Genomic DNA, 21,010 nt, shown 5'->3' on the forward strand with positions numbered 1-21,010 from the left:
TAAACAATAACTATTAAGTACCTTCTTGACCAGAAATAATTGTGTGTCTGAACGAATGTTTGTCTGTCTAGGTGTGTGAGAGAGAAAGAGGAGAATTTAAGTTTAATTTGTGCGTTGTCTTCCAGATCGATTTACATAGCTGATTTATTTAATGGCAAACTGGCCAATATCACAACACTGCGTCATGGAAAAAGCTTCGAAGCAGTGTTGTGATATTTCCCATCACTAGATATTGTTGGCTAGTTTGCTATTTTTAATGTTTTGGCTCATGAAAAGTAGTCACATTAACTGTATTAAATGTTTTGAATACCTTTCTGGATCTTGAGAGGTTCGGTGGCATTGCTGTCAATAGAGGCCTATCTGAGCCATTGGATTTCATCAAACATATCTTAGTGTTCCAAAGGTGTGTAATGACATGAGGGTGAGTAATGAAATGATTTTCATTTTTGGGAGAACTAGCCCTTTGAGTGTACTAACACTTTCTGAGGTCATCATGGTAACATGAGATATACAGTATGTGTTTTACTACATGACGTGTCTTTTTCAAGTTAGCTAGGATAAAACATGGCTTTTCCCCTTTAACACCCCACACCAGGTCAACAACAGCTGACTTTGTCACATTTTATATTTTTTCCAGGACCCATTGATCAACAGATATTTGTCACCTGCTGAAGAAGCCTGATTGGATGCAAACTTTGTGTTGATCAGTGGATGGCTACTGCATCACAGTGCTTGAAGTGCATAGAGGAAGAGCTCGGTAACAATCTCTGCCTTGCAGCTGATCTTTCTGAAGCTTTGTCAGCTCTTAGTGACATTATTAAGGTAGAGTAGGCCTGCATAACAATGTTATGTTATTACAACTAAAATGTTTAGCTGTTCAGTGGTTTATTTGAAAGTTGATTTGATATGTACAGTTTTGTTACACAGCTGATTCAGTTGAAAGATAACAGAAAACATGTTCGATCGGCTACAGTAGAACAACAATTGTGTTAATTACATTTGTCAGCATCATGTTGATGCTTAACATTTTATATTTCTAAAAAGAGCACATGATACAGCTTATAACAACCAGGACACGTGGTCTTTATGAGTATCTTTGGGTTATTTCGACTAGAGAAATTAAGCCTCTTTAAAAGGCAGAATGTTTTTGTTGACCGTATTATTGAGCAATCCAGTAATGTCTGGCCACTTCTCGGAAAACAGTTGTTCTACTGTGTCCTTCTCATGTTCACTTGTGAAAGGGTCAAGAGTTATGTTTTGAACATTATTAACATACCAGGAATCATGTGGTTGTTCCAGGCCTCTACTACCCTGCCAATGCCCAGATGACACAACTGACAGACAAGGTCAGTACTTTTTAATTTACAAGATAATATGAGCTAAAAAAAGTAACACATTGTTTACAATTACTTTGTTTTTCCATTTATTGACTGACAAGTCTCCCGTCCCCATATTGGGAGAAATCAGAAGTACGTTGTGTGTGTGTGTGTGTGTGTGTGTGTGAACATGATGTTACTGTAATTCTAGACTAAATCTGAATATGTATTATTTCATCCCACTCTCAAAAAACAGATTTAGTATTCATCAAGATAAATTTAAAAAAAAAGTGAAATCTAAACTCAGAATATGACGCACACCTGCAATAATTAAACATGTTAAATAACACAAATGTATCTAATCCTATTTTATTAACTAGTGTCTTTGCTGTTGACCTTTGATGATCCAGTTCAACCATAATAATAAGCAAAATTACTTTAGATAAACTAACAATTGTGCTTCATTTTGTTTTTTATTGCTGAAGAGTGTTGAATCTTCCTCTACTGTGTTCTACTGTACAGACGTGAATTTACTTGTCCTTCAGTCTGAGGTTTATTCATTACATTTTTTTTGGTGTGAAAGGGCTTTTATATTTGCTATAAATCTAATTGATTATATTAAAAACAAGCCCTGCTCATGTTAAAAAAGTAACACGAAAATTATGCAAAAGTAATGTAACGCATTACTTTCTATACAAAGTAACTAACGTAATTAGTTTATTTTTTAGGGAGTAAAGTGATATTGTAATGCATCACTTTTAATGCCAGCTTTTATTGATTGTGTTTTCAGGAGTGTTTGGTGTTGGGAAAGATGAAATGAAGACAGAAGAAGTGAAGACGGCGCTGGGACAGTCTGAAACTCTACACAGAGGTGTAGAGGAATATCATCAGATCATCTGGATGTTTGAGGACAGGAATATAGCTAAGTGTAGGGGAAACACAGATGGGACAGGATCATGTGAGATCACTGATGAGAGACTCAGAGACAGACTGAAGACAGACGATCAGACCGGATCTCTCACCATCATCAGCATCAGTCCTGAACTCACTGGACTTTATAAACTACAGATCATCAACAGATCCTCTAAAACTTCATCATACAAGCAGTTCAGTGTTACTGTCTCTGGTGAGTAAATTCTTGATATCGTTCATTTACAGCTCTTCTTCTGTCATTGTAGTATGCACTAAACACAGCGTCTCTTTGTCCATCACAGACAGTGCTGTGATGTAATGAAGTAATAATACTTTGTTTCACTAGCTACTTCAGTATTTTTGGGGAGTACCTGTACTTTACTTGAGTTTTTTTATTTCAGCCTACTTTTACTTTTACTCCACTACATCTCCTAGTTAAAATGTAAACTTTTACTCCGATACATTGAATGAATGATACACTGAATGAATCAAAGTTTGAATGAATCAGTTGAATCTCAGTGATTCACTCATTAACAGTCACTTGCTGTCACCATCTGGCTGTGTTCATTTCACATGTGGACTATTATTTTATGTATATGTATTTGCTTCTTTTCCATTTTGCATTTACTTGTACTTTTACAGTCAATACTTTACGTTTAAGACTTAAACAAATCTTTTCATATTTAAGTACAATAAATATCACATTCTTTAAGACTTTTACTCAAGTAATATTCTAAATGGTGATTTCAAGCTCTAGCAAAGTCATTTTCTGGTAAGATATCTGCACTTTTACTTGAGTATGACTTTCATGTGCTTCATACATCACTGACTACAGAAGCAGATCAAACTGGACTGGGACTGGGACTGGGTCTGGGTCTGCTGGTGCTGCTGGTGTTTGTTGGTGTTGTGATTTATTGTTGCTGTTGCAGAAACAATAAATCAAAATGGCAAGTATAATCTACAGCTAATACTGTACATCTAATAACATTGTGTAAAATTAAAACCCCTGAGCTCACATTCCCTTCACTTGTTGTAGCAGAAATATAATACAAATGAAAAGATAGATAACGTATAATAATAAATAATATAATAAATAATGGATAACTTCATATTGTGTAAATATAAAATGATGAACAGATTATGATTAATATGTCTTCAGGAGATGTTTAACAATATGTGGAGAACGGAGGAACAGTCTTCAGGAAAATCACCAGCTGCTCATTCAGTAATGAATAACTAAACAGTATCTGACACTTGACAGAGCATCGTGTCAACAATAACAGCCATAATGATCTACATAAATACATTTACTAAATAAAAATATCGTACAAAGACATTTCTGGAGTGCCACCTTCCAGCTCACGCCAACAAACCTGAAGCAGCGTCTTCAGTTTCTGTACTCTAGTAGTGGACCCAATGCCAATGACTTTCTTTCTAAACAAGAGAGAAATTACTAACAGTAACTATGATATTTTATTGTGAATTCCGATAATATTTACATATTCATATTTATTTGTTAGAGTATGATCTGATAGATTTATGAAGGAAGCATCGTGTATTATTTGCTGCCTGATGTCCCACAATCCTGTACGTTTGATTCTGTGTCAGCTGAGCTAAAACAATGAAATGGTGTCTGAAAGTTGTGGTCTGTGGTCAGTTTGTGTGTAGTAGTATTGTAGTAATTGGACATATTTATAGCTAGTGTCAGTTTCATGACTTGACCAGTAGATGACCAGTAGCACTGCTCCACACATGCTGCTCACTAAAGCCCATTGATCCACAATCAGGAGAAATCAGTAAATTCAGTTCTTAAAATGATCTCAGAATCAGGGCTGAGTTTAGCTGCAACCCTAACCAAACACACCTGAACCTGCCAATCAATGTCTTCAAGATCACTAGAAAAGCTAACAATGTTTATGTAAAATAAAAAGAATTAGCTAAAGTTATGGAATGAAAAAGTGATTGAAATAAACAAGGAACAGAACACACTTTGGGGGTAAATTATTATAGATTATATCATGATTTCGTCACATATCATGTTGATGATGGTCATTGGAAAACAAATAACAGTTTCCATTGTCTTCTATAGTCTGATGTGCTTGTGAAGCATGCACATTAACATCTGTTAATAAAGTTAGTACAGGGTCCAAGTCTGCTTTCATGTTGATGTCTGTGATTTCTGGTCTGACAATGACTCCGTGAATAACTTCAAAGAGATTCATATTGAAGCATTAAAACATCTTTGAGTTATTTACAAGGACAAAGTTATTGAAATAATGAACTCTTTCTGAAGAAGGTATTTTCAGTAGTACTTGCTTAAATATGTTTTATTAAATAAATGCAAATTTTGCCTGGAACACATATCATAACAAGTCATGTGTCACGCTGATGGTTATATATGAAAAAAAAAAAGCTATCTCCCATTGTTCAGTGAAGTAAACAATGCTGTAAACTCAGTCTTATACCTGATCCAGCCAGATGATGTGTTTTATCTGATCTGCAAAAGTCTCTGTTAGCCTTTACTTTCTCTGACCAGCACAAATCCAACAAGTGTTATTATATTAAACTGAAATCAATGGAGAAAACTTAACATGGAAACCTTGTTAACATCATGCTGGCAGTGTACTAAAACATGCTAGTCACGTCACATCATGCTAACAACATGTTAAAACATCTTTTCACTTCACCCTACATTTATTTGTTGGGTTTTGTGTGTCGTCTGGCTTTAGTTTGATTTTGACAGAAGATAATATCATTTTGACTGCAAAGATTTTGTTTATCTGTCAGAAAGCAGCAGATGAAATTAAACACGAACACTTGTAAACACACACTCAAAAACATACATTTTCTTTTTCAGTTTTTGCTCAGTGTGTTGTTATGATGATACACACACACACACACACACACACACACAAGCAGGCACATCGTAGATGAAATCGTGAATTTTTGTACCCTGACTACACATACTACAGTGTAGAGGTCAGGAACAAAAGGAGACGCTCAGTGTTGAGTGGCCCTATTAGTGATTGTGTAGCAGTGCTCCATCAGTGGATATTGATGCACAAATTCTGATGTTAGCACCCCTATGGCCCGGGACATCCACTGTGGCTCTTTTCCCCATCACGTTCTTTCCTAGATGACGTGTTTTTTGTTAAAGAGCCAGTATGATGAAAATTCTAAGCTTCCTATCACTGTTTATAAGTCCTGTACATTAGGTTTAAATCCATCCAAGGTTAAAAAACATTGTCATTTTGTCAAAATATCATATTAAAATTACCTAAATTCTCAGAGATCCCCAAACGGTTCACGCGAAGCTGTTCAAAAGATTCAGTTTCCTTAAACCCCACCTTTCGGTAGCATACTGTGTTCTGATTGGTCAACTGACATAGTCAGTTTTGATTGGTTGTTCCGCACACAACTTCACGGTAAACAATGCGTTAGCATCTGTTTGGGGTGAATTATGTCTTATTCCTCTCATCGCGAAGCAAACAGTAAAATAAAAAACTTGAACAGTCTCGCTGCTTTTTCTTCTGTGTGGGTGTATTCAAGCCGCACGCTTCAGTTTGAATCTGAATAGCGCGTTCAGCGCGGGGCGTGGTCACATTAGATATAACGAAGGGAGACATGAAAAACGGACATCGCGTTGTTATCATATGGATTACTTTATCACAGAATATCTGTTAGCAGCACTTGTTTAGTTTTAAAGTAGACATGTCAAGCTTTCTATAGATATATCTCTCATGTCTCTTCGTTGAGTATTCACGGAGTTACACTTCATTTTAATGACGTATTTGTAAATGAAGATCAGCGCAGACAAAGGCTGCAGATAGCACACATACTGATAAGACGCTCGGGAGAAAACAAACACATAACTTCATAATCATACTTCGCGTTGTGATTCGGAGATGCTCGTTGGTCTAAATAAAGTTGGTAATGAACCCTCTTTTATGGCCTAACGCTTTGAAAATCCCGCCTTGTACTCACCGAGATTAGAAAAGCAGTCATCAGTGAAATGTTGTGAACACAACAAAAGGGATTTGTTGTACTGCTCTGTTATTGTGGTAAAAATGAATTTTAGCCATTGGTTCTTCTGATCTTCATTCTTTGGCAGTGAAAATAAAACAAACTTGCCTTTACAATTAAAAACACACTGTCTCCTCGACATGATGCTCTCACACCAAACAGAGCGTCTGTGTGGGGGGTGGGGCAGGTCAGAGTTTTGTTTCTCCCAAGACGGTAGGCGGAGATTATTATGCAAAGTACTCCTAGTGACATACATAGAGATGGGCAAAAGATTTGAAATCTATAACGACTCGTTTCAGCGATTCAGAGTCGACTCCTTACTTTAGAAGCCAATAACTTTATAAATCGTGTACTTTTTGGTTTAATTACTTTGCACATTGTTTACACTGATGGACAGCTACATCATACACTGTAATACAGGTAATTTTTGATTTCCCATCTGTGTGGCTCTTTAATGTCACTGAATTTATTATGTCGATTACCACAATCAATATATATCTAGATGAAATATTTATTGAAAATATTAATAATATTCCTAAACGTCTGAGAAAATATTTACCAGTGGAAAAAGAGAAACTGAGCTTTGCAATGTAAATGCTTCATCTTTATGTAATCATCTTGTATCTAAGTTACTATTATTGGTTAATTTTGACTCATTGGTGTGTACAGACTGGACCATATTATGGACGTAAAATGATGATGGGACACCTTGCTGCACAAGAGTTCATGCATCAGAGGTTCGAGTGCGGAGGATATTGGCACAGATGCATGAACCATATCACCAGGCTCGATGCCAGGTATGTGCCATAGTACATTATTTATCATAAAAATACATAATGTGTTAGCATCTACATTATTAAACATTACATAATCATACATCAATGTGTATTTAGTATTTAACTTAAAAAATAGAGATAAATACAGTTGAAAATGACGTAGGCAAGTAGGTAAGTCTAGGGTAATTTCCTGGAGGTTTCCTGGACAAGGTTTAGATTAAGCCCAGACTAGACGTTAGTTACATTAGGATTTTTAAATCCTTTTTCTTTACAAACATACCTTAAAAAAAAAAAAAACATTAAGTGTGCATTTTGAAACAGAACAATGGGATTGATATATTTTTTTAAGATATCTCATTGCAAGCTGTTTTCAGGTAAAACATCTTAAACTTGCATTTTAGTCCAGATAACTGCCCTATAATCTCTCTACACCATTGCTTCTAAAACTGGGGGCTGAATACTTTCTATATGTAATCTAATTAACTCGGTTTTGTTTCAGGGTGCACGTAATTTAAATCCTGTCCCATATAATGCAGAGTATGTGGCTCACTAACTGCATATGGACCAGAACGAAAAACTTTGCATGTTTGGCGTGACCCGTGTCATAGCCATTGATGGCTTTAGCAAAAAAAATTGTTGGACATTCCACCATGCCAATAAAAAACAATTTAACAATTTATGAAGAGGTGTACAAGTAAGACTAAGATTTTCTACTCTAATATTACCATATTTTGGTCCATTCAGTGATAAGATCAAAGCTTAACTTTATTTTCCTAGAAATGCTGTCCTTTCCCATGGGATGTGGGATCAGGTCAGAGTGGACCATGGTAGAGAATTTGATCTATCCCTCTTCATGCAAGACATCTTGGCAGAATACAGACATAACCAGCAACGACTGCCTTACCTCCAGATAACATCAACTAAGGTCACATTTTATTATTCATTATTATCACAGATGTCAGATTTTTACCACATATATACTGTTCTGTATGGTGGCCAAGATAAATTCGCAATGCTTCAATAATTGCTAAAACCAGGTAAAAATAAATTGCAGATTGACAGTTAGAATAATATTTTTTAAATGTATTCAGGCTCTTTTAGTCGGCTAATGAAAGAAAGGACAATGCAATACAAATAAAATGTGTTAACTTCAGTCAACTTGTTTTTGTTCTTCAGATCAAAATGTATTGCCCTTTCTGTGGCCGACTTTGCCAAGATTTTGCAGTTGATGTGGGCGAGATGTAAGCTTTGTCATAGAGAAAGCCCCTAGAACTGCGGGTGATGACCAAGTGTCATGTCAGACTGTGCCCAGAGCTAATATTCTCTTACTGCCATTCTCTATATACTGTTCTGTCCATTAAATTATAAGAACTACATTTTGTTCATCTTTTTCTCTCTGTTTCTGGTGTGACAAACAGACTTTGTCACATATAATCACATGTATACTAACCAGGTTAAAGTATGACATACAGAACTAAACCACACCAATACATAGCACGTGTGTTTTTTTATTTTTTATTTTTTTACATCAACATAGACCTCCCAATACGACCTAACTGTTAAAAGTGGTACGCTTAAATGCCTGTACAACGCCAGTTGTTGTTCTTGTTCTTTTGCTAACTGGATTTGTGCACAAATTGAGATTAAATACATATACTTTTCAACCTGTATCAAACAGTTAACTTGTTTGTTAATGCTGTTACATTTTTATGTTTAATATTATATTTGTGGATTCCTAATGACATTCTTCTCTTTTCCCTTCATGCTCAGGAACCGTATTAGATGAAATCACTGAGGCAGGCCTAATCCAGAAATATTTCTCAGAAGGCCACACATATGAAGTGATCCTTGATTTTCTTGGAACAAAGCCTAACATTTTTCTGAGTCTGAGCACCTTAAAGAGAAGACTAAGGAATGCAGGCCTAACAAGGAGGACAGACTATACACCCATTGGTACTGTGAATGCAGCTATAACACATAAACACACAGGCTCAGGTCAGCTTTTAGGTTACAGAGCTCTGTGGCAGACATTGCGGCAGAAGTATTTCCTGACGGTTAAAAGGGATGATGTAATGCTCTCAATTCGAAGACTGGATCCTCTGGAGTTCAACTTCGCCATAGACACAGGTTTGTCTGAAGAGGATACTTTACAGCAGGACCAAACCAAGTGTGGCATGTCGATGGGTACGATAAACTCAAACCATTTGGTGTTGCCATCAGTGGCTGCATTGATGGATTTTCTAGGAAAGTGATGTGGCTCAGAAGTGGCAGCTCTAATAACGACCCAGGGATAATTGCTTTCAATTACCTGCAGTGTGTATCAGAGTTCGGACGTCCAGCACGCCTTCGCACAGACTGTGGGACAGAAGATGGCACTATGGTAGCCATTCACTGTGCATTAAGAGCACAGCATACAGATGACTTTGCAGGAGCCCTCAGTCACATGTATGGCACTTCAACTGCAAATCAGCGAATCGACAGTTGGTGGTCCTTTTTCAGAAAGCAAAGGTACAGGCCTTTTAATATTAATAATAATTCCAAAACAAAAGTTTTATTAAATTAACTATTTAATCACTTAGTTTTTGTGTGTGTTGACACATGACAGAGGGTTTCAGCAGTCAACAACATGTATTATATAACACTATACTAAAATGTAATGCAAATCTTTTTTTCATGATGCTTTAAAGTTTTTTTTGTACATTATAATTTTTTTTTTATAGGAATGCAGTTTAAATAATAACTTTTGTTTGAAACATAAAAAAAAATCAAATTCCAAATAACTGTTCAAATTCAAATCCAAACTCAGCGCTTAAGTAAAACATTGTGTATACTTTCATTCCATCATTAGGACTCAGTTTTGGATTGATCTCTTCAGTGACCTGAGAGAAACACACCTTTTCAATGGCAGCCATGAGCATACGTGCCTTCTACGGTTTGTCTTTTTGAGCATCATGCAGAAAGACCTTGATGAATACAGAGAGCTCTGGAATAACCACACCATCCGTCCTGTTCCTCAGTCTTCTTGTCATTCTGGTAAACCAGAAGCCATGTATCACCTGCCTCACAGGTTCATATTTAATCCATGCAATATATGGTTTATGTTCAGGAAAAAATCTGATTTCATTTCCCCTTAAGTTTAATAATTAATGTTCAAAGAAAATGTGATTGATTGCATACAGTATATCTGACAAAGAAGTGAATAGTGGAATGTCCCTCACTTGACGATAATTGGATTATTTTAAATCAGAACTAGATCATTGTATAAAAAAAAAATCAGATATTCTTAGATAAAATACATTTACAATGCATGAAGCAAAAATGGGTATTTTATTGATTTGCAAAGTGTCTTTGTAGTAGAAGCAAATGTAATGACCATATTGGACATCGAGGGTCAACCTTTGGCTTATGTCTTCAATTTAAAAAATATAAAACAAAATTGCGTGTTGGGTTATATTCTTAGCATTTGCCACTTTTATTATACATTTTATTCCAGTTTGATGCAAGGGACTGTGGATTCCCAGTGTCACAGGAAGTGATACAAGAGTTTGAGGACATTCTGCCGTCACAGTGCAGTCTTTGTGGTGAAACTAATCTCCAAGTTCATTTTTGGGACTTGCAGAGACAGAGTGGGCTCTCTCCACCAGTCAACTGGATAACTGCTGTTGAGAATTACCTAACACTTAAAAATATGTCCAGATTTTAAAATCATCAGTTCAAAGAACAACTTTATTTGCTCACTGCATATGTGATCAGAGCGCAGTGGTGATTTGTTGTATGGAGGTGGTTTGTCATTTCTTCTAAACTACATGTAACATAATTGAACCCTGCTTAAATTTTTATGGACCGCACATTATGCAAATGTGGATCTAACTCTTTGTGTATAACACTCATTTAAGGTTCCCTGAACTGACAAACATTTATGTTACTTTATATCTCATTATTTGTTGCCGTGTCAATTTGTCACTTTTATTCTAATTTTAACCAGAGATAACATCTTCCAGGTCGAGCAGATAATCTTGCCAGTAGCTCAGTACTCGGACCTCCTCCTGACGGTTGGTGCTCCCAGGCTGACTAAGCTGCTCCTGGAAGATGTTCTCCACATCATCAGCTGTCAGCTTGGTCTCAGTGGAGCACATGAATGGGAAGAAGAGTGAAGGATGCTGCTCCAAGGCTTTGATAAAATCAAGGGTTGCCAATCCCTCTTTGAACCTACAAAAGCTTCCATGTCAAAAAGTTACTAGAAGGAGATCATGTGAACAACTACTATAAGATATAGATTTTCCATTTTAAAAAGAAATAAACTGACACTACTTCAGCCACAATATTTAGCCTTTATTGGTATAATAAAATTGTATTAAAGTGCTCATGTTAAAATGTAAAATAACTATTTAACACTGTATTAAAAAATGTTTTACATGTCCACGGATCAAGTAGAATATTATACGTCTGGAGGAAAACATGGTTTCGGTCGATGAAATCCCACTGAATGTAATCATCTACTACTTTGTTCTTATCCTCCAGAGTCCTCATGAATCGATAGCAGTCTGCTGTCTGAAGCACGCTGGAGTATTTTTCTGTGAGCTCCTGGAAGTCACTCAGTGATGGAGCAGTCTTTACCGAGGGGGAAATGAAGAAGCAATTACATGTTTTCATTATTATTATTATTATTATTACTATTATTATTATTATCAGTTAACAGGCCACATTAGATTTATACAAATAAGTAAGGCTTGGGCTATTCGTAACTTGTTTCAAAAATGGTTTATGACACAGATGTAAAGGAAATGTGATATATGTGATTACAGATAGGATAGATGCAAAAAGAGCAACACTGAACACTAATGTCAGATTCAAAAGAAGAAAATACTGTCATCCACTTCTGTATTGTACATATTTAGATATATGTTGCATATTCATCATTTATGGTCTACCTTCCCGTTCCTGCACACATGAATTATTATTATTTTTTTTTAATTCAAAGGATCTGATAAGAATATTTGATTTCAAGCACAAATTAATATATGTCATTGACCTTGGTTTGTAATGGCCACCAAAACATCTGATACTGATGTTGAATTAATTGAATAGATTTTGAGAGATTAAATTAGACACAAACACATGTTTTAACCCTTATGATACTGGATATTAATAATGATAACAGGTTAAAATGAACATTAATAATATTTATTTAAAATATTTCATTCAAACACTAGGTTTTTGAATTAATACTTACTGCTCATATGAGAGCACACCGTAATTGCATTAATGTCAAACATAGCATTTATACAGCAATTAAGATATAGTTTTTGTCAGTTGATGAAAGTAATTTCTTGAAAATGTTTGAAATCCCACCCCAACAAATACCTCAAGAAGGGCCTTCTTGACCTCATCATCAGGTTTGTCCTCAATGAGGGCCTCAATTGTCTTTACTTTACCAATTAAGTAAAGGAAGAAGTTTGGGGAAAGACAACAAGGCCCTGGACCGCCATGGACAATGGACACTGTGATCATTCTTCCAATGTGGAAATATTCGTCGTCTTCTGCAGCTAAAAATATAGCAATGTTAGGACACACTGATTTACAACATCATAAAAACTTCATAAAAAGTATTACCTTTACGATCAAATGAGATGTATTTGGCATTGTCTTTGCCTTCAAATCCTCTCCTTGTTTTGATGGTGTCCATCAACAGAGTCAGAAATTCTGGAGTAGCCCCCCACTGTCTAAAGCCTCTTCCATCAGCCCAGCATCATCTGTGAATTTCACCATTAAGCTGCAGGTGGGGGTCAAACCAGGATCTCCTGAAACCTCTTCAGGCACCATCCCAGACATTCGCCCGGTTAATGTTAAATCTGCTACAGGATGTTTTGTTAAGATTATGTGACAGATTTGACACTATGTCGGCAGCTGTCAGCCCATCAGGTCCATCACTGTAAAATAATAATAATAAAAAACAGTCCACAAACAGCATGAAACTATTCCCACATGGAAAAACCTATATAAACATATGTTTCAATATAGGTTTTGATATAGGTTTTTAATATATGTGACATATATACAATTGGCCGTTTTCCTATATTATATGTACATATATGCACACATATATTTACACATATATGTACACATACATATATGCACGTATATATGCACCTATATGTTCACCTATAATAGTAAAATTAAAATCCAAAACTGCTAGGCAACATAAATAAAAGTCCAAAATGTAGAAATGTACATTATTTATTTACTCAAGCTCAATCAAATAGTACAAAACAAAAAAATATAGTACAAGAACAAAAATAAGACAAAAAACCTGCTAGGCAACATAAATATAAGTAAAAAATATAGAAATGTACATTATGTATTTACAAGAACAATCAAATAGTACAAGAACAAAAATAATACAAAAAACTGAACAGAAAAAAACATATTATCTTGTTGCTCTTCTCAGCTCCGTGAGCTTCGAATGAATAGATGTCTATCTGCCCTCGGCTGGCTGCCGGCCACTTCTTCAATGTAGTATCTAGAGAAGACAAAAATAAGAAGACATTATTATTATTATACTATAGTGCTTCATCAGGAACCCAAAGTGCTTACAGTACATCTGCGATTGGACACACATTTTGGATAAAGGGCTGATCATAATAAAAAGTGCGTCATGTAAACACGTCAGTTGGATGATTCTGATTGTATTCTGTTAAATCTGAAAGAAATTCTGATCGGAAACATCACCCCCTCCCCCCTTTTTATTTTTAGCGGCATCGTTCTTTCATATGCACATGTCCGTCACGGGGACTGCATTGTTAACAGTCACACGGTCAATCATGTACATCCAAAGCAGAGAAAATTCATGGATAGGAAAAATTTAGCCACTCCTGCGTTTTTTGGTTTGTTTAAAACACAAGTGAAGTACAACTTCTGCAGTAGTTTTAGGGAAATTACCGCTCTGTGGATGTCAAAATGCTATTATTCTGAATAAAGCTTGGTGCATGTTTATGCACGTCATGATTTAACTATTTGTTTCCATGTAAACTGATTCAGATTAATCCCTCAGATATTTAATCTGATGTAAGAAACTTTGCACATGTAAACATATCTACTTGTCAATGGGCTGCACTTTTATAGCATTTTTCTGCACCCAACAGTACCTAAAATACTTTACAATGGCCTCCCATTGACCCATTCACACACACACTCCACCGGCGAGCTGCCATGCAAGGTTTACTCGAAGAGCAATAAGATATGCATTAAATCAAGCAAATCAATTACCGGTATAGACAAAATAAGGCACAAACACAGGACAGAGGGGATTAAGGGTGAAGGAGAGGTGAATATGATTATTTATTAACACTTCAGACGACAACAACTAGAGCTATGAGGTATTTGCAACACGTAGGGGTGGTTTCCCGGACAGAGATTCGACTAGTCCTAGACTAAAATAAATGTAAGAGCTGTCCAAACTGAAAAATCTTGCACTGACATATCTTAAAATACATCAGTCCCCTTTGTTTTGCCTCAAAATGTACACAAGTAATGTTTTTAGAAAGGCATGCTTGTTAAAACTATGTATATTTCCTAATTAAACTAAGGCCTAGTCCTGGTTTAAGATAACCCTGTCCTGGAAACCACCCCTATATGTTCTACAAAATAGAGGACTTCACACCTTACAGTGCAATACACCAGAAATGTGGCTTTAGAAGAGGAAAGGTAGGATCAAGAAGTGAGCAAGTGATGAATTAGTATTATAGGTCCTAAGCAGATACAGTAACAATAATGTGTGCCCTACCTTCTGCAGTCTCCATTGATGCCTAATAAACATTGATACAAGTAGGCTACGGTTAAAGAAGTGAACTTATAAAGTCTTAAAAGATGTGTTTTCCCTTCTCAACGCATTATGCATTTACTCACCAATAATGGCTGCCTTTTTAATTTTGTCAAGGGCAACCAGCTGCTCCCCATCCCCTCTGGTTAAGGTTCCCACCTTAAAGTAATATTTCAAAATTATTATGAACGGGGGGGTAAAATGAAGGTGGAGAAAGCAAGAGTTTTTTATATACACATCATGTTTTCTTGAAGGGGGGCAGGAGGAAAGGATGATTGTCACTTATAACACTAATTGGCTTCTACAAAGCACAGGGTTTATACCCATCCTTACTACATATGTTATTCACCTGTGTTTTCACTGAGGCCTCAGCTGCAGTCTTGTTAGAGAAGAAAAACACTGTTAAACTCTAACAATTTTATGCATATGGGGCAAGTAAATTACATATTACCACTACTATCAAAAAAACAAAACAAAAAAACAATACTTACAATCACAGGATCTAACTAGTACCCAGCAACTCTGTGCCCTTACTCTTCGAAAGACATTTCCTGCAGCTGTGAATGCAAGCTACAACCCTCCAAAGCCCATTGATACGGCTCTGAAGAGGAAACCTGGTTGTGAATAACCCTGCTAATAAATATTAGGAATACTTACGATTGATGATAATGTCTTTCAGACGTGCATTTTCATTTTTAAGAGAATGGACTTCATTTCTCAAATTTGGTTGAGTTTCCTTCTCTCCCACATCTGTTCGTCCAGGTGTTTTCTAAATTCAGCAGCTGTCTACGAGAAAGAGACAGAGAGAAGAACAACAGCTAATTGTTATATAACTTCTTTTGTAAAAGGTTGATTCTGATTGGCTGGGAGGATGTTACGAGAGGTGTAAGAGGAAGGTGACAAGAAGTCTAGGGCAGAAATCCCTCCACTTGGCGATATGTAAATGTTGTTGGCCTCCTGGTGGTTTTTCCCTACTTAAAGGAAAGCTACACCGTTTTTTCAATTTTTACTATGTTCTTACCTCAACTTAGATGAAATTATAAATCCCTGTCTATTTTCAATGCGTGCAGTGCATCGTGAATGTGTTAGCATTTAGTCTAGCCCATTCATTCCTTAGGATCCACACAGGGATGAATTTAGAAGTCACCAAACACTTCCATGTTTTCCCTATTTAAAGATTGTTACATGAGTAGTTACACCAGTAAGTATAGGGGCACAGAATAAAACGTGGGGATTTTTTTAAGGGGATAAAAAATGAGAACTATATTGTATGGTGGAAGAGCACTTAGTTTGCAGCACTTCGACCTCTGGCGCAGTGACATCATCACTCCTGTGAACTCCCCCCTCTCATTCAAACTCATTGAGAGGAAGAGTGATGTTGTTACTGCGCCAGAGGTTGAAATGCATTTGTCCTTTAAAACATGAAACTTCCACATCTTGTATTTCATGTAAGGTATGTATGTAATACACCACACACTGGATGTCATCATTTAGGCTACCTTTTTCTTAGAGGGTGGTAAGTTTATGAATTCGTGAGTACGATTTATAAACTGAGGGGACGGATTGCAAAACCGTCATGGATTGATTTTTTTTCTCTTTACAGGTGACGTGCGGGGCTCCGTGGTATTGCAATGTAGTAAAACACACTGGATGCAGACTGCTGGTGTACCTTGTTCTTTGAAGGCCTGTCATGACGTGCCTCATCATCGTCCTCCTCTTCCTCCTCCCTGCACTATCCAATGACGTTTGATAGGGTGTCCGAGATTTTTATTTTTTCCTCGGCGCACAAATTTTTTAGCGGATAGGCATTTTCGTCCACACGGATCTGGCGTTTTGGAAGAGTGAAACTGATGTTTTCAAACCGGATCCCAGAGTGGATATATTTGAAAACGCCACCTTTGTTTCGTCTGGACGAAAATATGACGTCATCAGCCCACGTCTCGCCCCTAGTCAAACACCTCACGTAACAGCAACAAAAACATGAACAAACACTGAACGATTTTATTTTTTATTAACTAACATTAACACGGATTAATAAATGTATTGTTCCATGTTCGTTTGTGTACCACGCGCAAGGTTTATCAGCAAATCCATGTCAAAGTGTATCTCTGTGGCAGAACTACAGCGCCACATGCTGGTCTGGCATGTATACTATGTCACTTTGTAGGCCAACCCGGAAGTTAGCGGCGCATGGGTTCCCTCGATCGAAAAGCCATGCATTTTTCCCATACACATTTGGAAAATCGCAAAAAATAAGATCGGTGTTCAACAAAGAGTTATGACCCTTACACGTTTTGTCTATCAAGATAGTCTTTTCAAATTACTCCAAAAGTTATGAATTTTGAAGCGTAAATAAAGCCGTCAGATATAAAATGCTAACGGTAGGCTATAAACGGACTACAGCACACCATGGTCGCGGATCAACGTCATCATCAAGCGTCATCAAACTTTATTTTAAAAAACACGCTCGCTCATTATGATCTGTGCTGTGTATGAACATTTACCCACTTTTCCATGAGAATATTGCCTATTGTTTTTTTTTTTTTTCAAAAATGTTAGAAACTAATTTTATGTGTAACTCTCTGAGATTTTTTTTTTAAATCTTTTGTTAATGTTTTATTTTTCGTTTATTATTTTGTTATTTCATATAAACCTTAATATTATTTTCTTTGTGATTAAGATTATTATACCTTATCATTGTGCCCCAAATAAACTTTAAAGATTATCTAAATTAGGGAGGGATAACATTAGATGAGTTATAATAGTGTTCTATGTATTTAAGATAACTATACACACATTCTCTGAACAAGCATAACACAGTTAAATTCCAAACATTTTATTTCACGAGTTCACATCTACGTATATTAATACCGTAAGTTTATGCGTATTTGGCGTGCTGTCCGGGTGGAGGGCTCCGAGCTCGGGATGTGGCCCGAACCCAGAGTACTCCCCCCGGTTGTGGTAAGAGTAGATGGATCTATAAGTGAGGAGAAATGGGGTGGAGGAGGGATGCTGAAAACCGTCAATGAACAGAGATAGGTTCTGCTGTTATTTATACCTTGTCATGAGTTGATTACTGATTGGTCTCCACTTGTGTTAATCAGGTTAATGAACTGCGACTGTTCCTCCCGAACTTTGTTATAAAACAGCATTTCACGAGTTCACATCTACGTATATTAATACCGTAAGTTTATGCGTATTTGGCGTGCTGTCCGGGTGGAGGGCTCCGAGCTCGGGATGTGGCCCGAACCCAGAGTACTCCCCCCAAAAACAAGAGAGCAAAAGGACAGCCGCCGGACTACGAACCCCCCAAAACTCAGAGATTTGGCGGGCTGACGTTTTTAGAAGTATGGTCGTTTGACCAGGAGATCTCACATTGCCTCTGGCAGAAGTAGAGGAGCAGGCAGGTCCTGTTGGTTAATAGTTGAGGAAGAAGCGGTTACGATGTCGGGAAGACGGGCTCCACCGTCTGCCTGCGAGGTGTAATGATATACTGACTAGATGCGTAATGTATCTGCTGGGAGGCTGAGGCTCGCTGGACAGATAGAGGAAACAAATTATATTCCTGCATTCACTGGAAGACTGGCTCGCTGGATGAAGAACAGAAAGAGATGGATGCATACTGCGTCCACTGGGAGACTGAGGCTCGCTGGACGGGTAGAGGAATGAATAGGTATTTACTGCGTCCGCTGAGACACTAGTGCTCGTTGGACAGACAGAGGAAACCAATAGATATTACTGCGTCCGCTGGGAGACTGAGGCTCGCTGGACAGATATGGGAGACGAATTATGTCCCTGCGTCCGCTGGAAGACTGGGCTTGCTGGACGAAGAACAGGAAGAGATGGATGCATACTGCGTCCGCTGAGAGACTAGTGCTCGCTGGACAGGCAGAGGAAAAATATGTATTTACGGTGTCCCCTTGGAGACTGAGGCCCAATGGACAGGTAGAAGGAATTAGATAATTACTGCATCCACTGAGAGACTGGTGCTCGCTGGACGGACAGGGAAATCAATGGATATTTCTGCATCCGCTGGGAGACTAGTGCTCGCTGGACAAACAGTGGAAAAATAGATGTTATTGAGTCCGCTGTGAGACTAGTGCTCGCCGACTGATAGAGGAGACAAATAGGTATTTCTGCGTCCACTGGGAGACTGAGGCTCGCTGGACGGACAGTGGAATGAATAAATATTTACTGCGTCCGCTGAGAGACTGGTGCTCGCTGGACGGACAGTGGAAACGAATAACTATTTACTGCGTCCGCTGAGAGACTAGTGCTCGCTGGAAGGGCAGTGGAAACGGATAAATATTTACTGCGTCCTCTGAGAGACTGGTGCTCGCTGGACGGGCAGTGGAAACGAATAAATATATACTGCGTCCGCTGAGAGACTCGTGCTCGCTGGACGGACAGTGGAAACAAACAAATATTTACTGCGTCCGCTGAGAGACTGGTGCTCGCTGGACGGACAGTGGAAACGAATAAATATTTACTGCGTCCGCTGAGAGACTGGTGCTCGCTGGACGGGCAGTGGAAACGAATAAATATTTACTGCGTCCGCTGAGAGACTGGTGCTCGCTGGACGGACAGTGGAAACGGATGAATATTTACTGCGTCCGCTGAGAGACTGGTGCTCGCTGGACGGGCAGTGGAAACGGATGAATATTTACTGCGTCCGCTGAGAGACTGGTGCTCGCTGGACGGGCAGTGGAAACGGATAAATATTTACTGCGTCCGTTGAGAGACTCGTGCTCGCTGGACGGGCAGTGGAAACGAATAAATATTTACTGCGTCCGTTGAGAGACTGGTGCTCGCTGGACGGACAGTGGAAACAAATAAATATTTACTGCGTCCACTGAGAGACTGGTGCTCGCTGGACGGAAAGTGGAAACAAGAGAGACTTTTAAATTAAAAATTTTTTTTTTTTATTTATTTATTTCATTTTTTTTTTTTTTTTTTTTTTTTTTTTTTTTTTTTTAATGTTTGAAAACAGCGTATTATGCAGAGGCTAATGCGACTGGGAATGTGGGGCATCGAAGCTGATCATAAACCCTTGTTGAAATTCACGTCGCTTATTGTGAAAACTGAACAGCTTATTTCAGTGAAATGGCTTAACATGATGACTTTTTTTTTTTTTTTTTTTTTTTTTTTTAAATATATGGGGGAGGTAAAGAAAAGGCTCCTGCGGGAGCAGACACTGCTGCGGCAGTGAGGAGATACGAAAGGGGCTCCTGCGGGAGCAGACACTGCTGCGGCAGTGAGGAGATACGAAAGGGGCTCCTGCGGGAGCAGACACTGCTGCGGCAGTGAGGAGATACGAAAGGGGCTCCTGCGGGAGCAGACACTGCTGCGGCAGTGAGGAGATACGGAAAAGGCTCCTGCGGGAGCAGGCACTGCTGCGGCAATGGGGAGATATGGAAAAGGCTCCTGTGGAAGCAGCTCTGCATTTAACCCATCCAAGTGCACACACGGCAGTGAACGCGCACACACCGTGAACGCACACCCGGAGCAGTGGGCAACCATTTATGCTGCGGCGCCCAGGGAGCAGCTGGGGGTTCGGTGCCCTGCTCAAGGACACCTCAGGTCATGGCATGGCCGGGCCGTGGCTCGAAACCCACATCCCTAGGGTTAGGAGTCCACTCTCTAACCACTGGGCCCTGAGTTCCCCCTCCTTGACTGTGGGAAGAGTAGACAGGTTAGTAACATTTTCAACCTTTGTTCATTTTCAACCAATGTGGAGGAAGTTTTTTTTTTTTTTGGCAGTATAAAATAAGAGGCAAAAATTATTTTACTATTGTAAATATGAGTTTATGACAGCGTTTATAATTAAACCTCGGTAGCAATAAATTTACCGTTGTCTGAGACGTCATGAAATGTTCTTTAGCATCATGACCATAGAATGTAGTCATGGTTCTGCAAGGTTTACCATGGTTTCCAGAGATCTGGAGCTGATTCTGGGTAGCTCGGTGGTTTGTGACTGTTGTCTCGTGGCGCGCTGTCTTTTAAGGGGCCGGTCACCTATCACCCCTTTTTTTTTTTTTTTTTTTTTTTCTTTCTTCCTTCTTCTCAGGCGCGTCCACACCGCATCGAGTTGAAAACATCTCAACTTTTCAGGATGCCGCAGCGCAAGAATATCAGACCTGAACTAGGAAGTTGGTCACCAGATC

At 38.2% G+C, this 21,010-nt stretch overlaps 2 protein-coding genes and 1 long non-coding RNA gene across 8 annotated transcripts in view; 1 reads left to right on the plus strand and 2 right to left on the minus strand.

Moving 5' to 3' along the window:
• LOC127987351 (NACHT, LRR and PYD domains-containing protein 12-like) overlaps nt 1–21,010 on the minus strand; it is a 795,441-nt gene that overhangs the window by 515,623 nt on the left and 258,808 nt on the right. The window lies entirely within an intron of this gene.
• Nucleotides 1–21,010, plus strand: part of LOC127987357 (uncharacterized) — a 173,566-nt gene that overhangs the window by 33,791 nt on the left and 118,765 nt on the right. The gene's annotated exons all lie outside the window — the stretch shown is intronic.
• LOC127987371 (uncharacterized) lies at nt 11,394–17,386 on the minus strand. 2 transcript variants are annotated; one of them, XR_008161179.1, is made up of 6 exons: nt 15,196–17,386; nt 14,933–15,005; nt 14,811–14,832; nt 12,641–13,547; nt 12,392–12,573; nt 11,394–11,638 (listed from the first exon to the last, which is right to left on the minus strand). It is a non-coding gene; the product is annotated as an uncharacterized LOC127987371 (long non-coding RNA). The 2 variants fall into 2 exon arrangements; XR_008161178.1 differs by having other exon boundaries at nt 14,933–17,386.

The sequence above is a fragment of the Carassius gibelio genome, chromosome B22 (assembly GCF_023724105.1).
Source record: "Carassius gibelio isolate Cgi1373 ecotype wild population from Czech Republic chromosome B22, carGib1.2-hapl.c, whole genome shotgun sequence".
Lineage (NCBI taxonomy): Eukaryota > Metazoa > Chordata > Actinopteri > Cypriniformes > Cyprinidae > Carassius > Carassius gibelio.